We start from the raw sequence: 3,693 nt of genomic DNA on the forward strand, positions 1-3,693 counted from the left end.
TTTTGCAGCTCCTCGTCTGTCCGTGTTCAACAGCGCCGCCACTGGTCAATGTCCGCAAGCACTCCTGGGTCACTACTTTCGCTTCGATAGTCACAACAACCGCAGCATATATATATATATATATATATATATATATATATATATATATATAAAAAATGTTGCAGAGTGATTCCTTTAGCTCACCTGGTAGAACACTTCAGTAGCAATGGCCCAGTTGTGTACAGTATACTTTTGCTGTGTGAGCTGCATCTGCCAAATACATGAGTGATATTGATAGGTAAGGGGAACCATGCAGCACCTCAGGCATTTTGAGCTGGACAGCCTTTACCTGAACCACAGACAAGAACATCTCTACTTTTATATCAGCTGTCTGAATAAGTGGGCCATTGGTAACTGAAAACCTACAGAGAGTCTCATTAAAGCTGCGGTCAGATTCAGGCAGATTCAGCTGCAGGAAGAGCCAGCTTATACATTTCAATATTTGATGTAAGGACTGTTACTAACTTGTAAGCTAAACCAGTGGTTTCAAAGTGTTTGATGCCAAATATGATGATTGTCTTGCAAGAAAACCATTTTAAAATATAAAGAACACATGAATAAAGACTCAAAAAGGACATCTGAAAATGACATTTGCATAAAATCAAATTTTTTAATATTTTTTTCACTCTAAATATCATTTCAAAGCAGTTTTACTGTAACTTTGACAGCCCTAAAAAACAAAACCCTGACATGAACCGTTTCTCATATTTACTGAGCCACGTCCTTGATGTCCAACATACAGTCTAAGTCCTAAAGAAAAGCCATTTGAAAACCATTCATTTCTCATTATCTGAAGTGACTGAAGATGGAATCAAATCAGTTTTACAGGCTATAAAACTAAAATTTGACATGATAAATCACACAATTTTACTAAAATGCGCAGCTAGGCCAAGTGGTTTTAATATTGTTTGTGTACATCTGCTTTTTTCAGGGGAAAAAAATACTAATACAACCCCAAATTGACTGTAAACAACCCAGTGGCTGACTTGGTGTTCTGTCAGTGAGTCCTGCTGCGGTTGTTGTGATTATGGCCCGTGTTTTGGCCCATGTTTACATCAGCTTGACTGAATTAAGATGCTACCCACCCTGATATGCAGTGTTACATTTGCTGTGAATCAAAACAGCCTAAACAGCTTCTAGCCTCTGACTAAAGTTTCTGTAATTTTCCACCACTCCTCGCTTGCGCTTTACTTCTCTCATTTGATCACAAGATCACTTTTTCATTTCACATTTTGTGTCACAACAGCAGTCTTGCGCAGCCCATTGCCTCAGGTGATGAGAATCATGCATCATCTGTCATTCATCTCAAGTACATCCGCTTGCGATGCAAACATGTTGTGTAAATATTTTTGCATGATTTTAGTGCATTGCAGTAAATTTTACTCAGCTGCTTTGGCATTAGCTCCAAAGATGTATTTATAATTCTGCTGTTTATAAATACATTTTTGGAGCTGTAATTTTAGTGTGCAGACATTTCTCTTTGTTCATTTATTGTTATTTTTATGTCCTGCACATGAGCCCAATTTGGGTTTTGGATGTGTACCTTTTTTGGTATTTTTGATGCATTACCAAAATTTCCACAGTTTGCTATGCAGGCAATAAGCATAAAAGTACAGCATTTTGTTTATTATATACAGTTTATTATTACATACAGTACATAATTTCAATATTTCATTAAAAAATCTACTTGAACTACTAAAATCTGCTTTGTACTTAAAATTGTATTAATATACCATAATACCATTGTACCATTGTACCATAACATAGAAAAATAGAAGGCCATATAATGACCTTATACAGTAAGTTCCTGATCTAAATCTTAATTTTAACAGTAGTTTACTGTAAATGCACGTGTTGTCTGTTTATAGCATTTTTATGTAAATTGTCACAAACATAATGTTTACCTAAGATTGTTTTTTACAAATGATTCAATGTGATTGATCAGTACAACAGTTTATGAAAGAATGTTTTTTGTACTTTTTACATAGGTAAACAGTAAAAATGCTTGTATTGTTCCATTAAATGTAATATAATTTCTTACCATATGGCAGGGTAACTTAACTATACCTAGCAACCTGAAGCATTTTTACATTCTTTTTCCATTCATGTAATACAGTGAAAATCAAACAGAGTTTTTTTTTTTTTTTTTTGCAGCACGGTAAGACTTGTATCGTGTGGAAAGAGGATCTCCACAGAGCGACAGTGTCTGAAACATGTGAATGTTTGTCTGTTAGGCTAAACTGCTCAGTAGTTTTCCACTGTCTGCAGGGGAAGTTGAAAAGCGGAAGTCAAACGCTTGTCATCAAACATGTTTACATGATAGTCCTTTAGCAGTTTCGCTAAATGAGGGCTTTCACACGTTTGCTCTACGAAGAGTTTCTTAATGTTTCAGAGACTTTTCAGCAGAATGTGCAACACAATTCCTCATGTTCGCAGCCAAAGAAAAGAAAGGAAAAGAAAAAACAATGACAATAAAAAACATTTCCTATTCCAAAAAAAATTCATTTCCTCTCCAATTGCTTTGTAAAAAAGATGAAAGTGTAGCAGTATGTGAAAAACAGTAACGCCCACTGTTTCCTTACATAAGTTGCTTCAACAGTAAACCCTCAGTGTTTTCAAGACTTGATAATAATTTTGTAGTGTACTAGACTTGATACTGGGAAGAGTGGCAGGATGTTGCATCACTCACAAGTGAATTCTAACCATAATATGGCTACTAAAGTTTCACCCATATTTAGTAACCTAAACAGAAAAATTTGGTCTTGTTCACAAGCTTAACAAGTGTGAACAATAACCACTATCAGCTGAACTGTCATTTGACACCATTGGTGTGCTTGAAGTCTAAAGTATTCGACCTTAAATGGTAACATCTAATTTGGAAATATTTGCAAAACTCTAGCACCGTGAATTATTGCATAATTCAAAGATAAAACCATTCTTTTGTAAACTGCAAAGATGATGTGACAGTGCAAAATATGTTTTTATTGGTAATTCAGTGTGACAATTTAAGAAGGTTGATTAATATAATTTATGCAAGAATTTATTTATTTATTTACAAAAATTCTATAATCAATAACAATTTAAGTTGTTTTTAAAAAAACAAGTGTAATGTGACTATTTACATAAAAATGCTTTCACAAAGGATTCAGTGAGATCGTCAGCATTTTTCAACGTGATCTCATGAGAAAACGTATGTATTTTTACGTAAATTGTGGTTCTACCACACGTACATTTACTTACGTTTTCATACACACAAAAACGTACATTGACGTATTTATAGCACTAAAACGTAAAAATACTTACATATTAACAGCAAAAAAAAAAAAAAAAAACGTAAATCATGTAACGTAAAGTGTGAATGTATATGAATTCCCATGTATTAATATTAAATATCGTGGCTTTAATGATTTAACGATGTTTTTAGTCGAATTTATTGAAAGCAGTTTACTCATCTACTTAATATGAAATAACATTTCTGTTCGTGACTTGTGCTGCTCGTTTCGGAGGATTACATAATGTTAAACAAGACTACAATTTGAAACCTTATGAATAACATTTCTGTAATTCTTTAACCATTTTGTAATATTTAGTTTGTTTGCTGTGAGACACAGAAGGCGTTTTCTCCTATGCAGCGACTGACAATACAACCATAAG

This window comes from Ctenopharyngodon idella, chromosome 10, assembly GCF_019924925.1.
Source record: "Ctenopharyngodon idella isolate HZGC_01 chromosome 10, HZGC01, whole genome shotgun sequence".
NCBI classification, from domain to species: domain Eukaryota; kingdom Metazoa; phylum Chordata; class Actinopteri; order Cypriniformes; family Xenocyprididae; genus Ctenopharyngodon; species Ctenopharyngodon idella.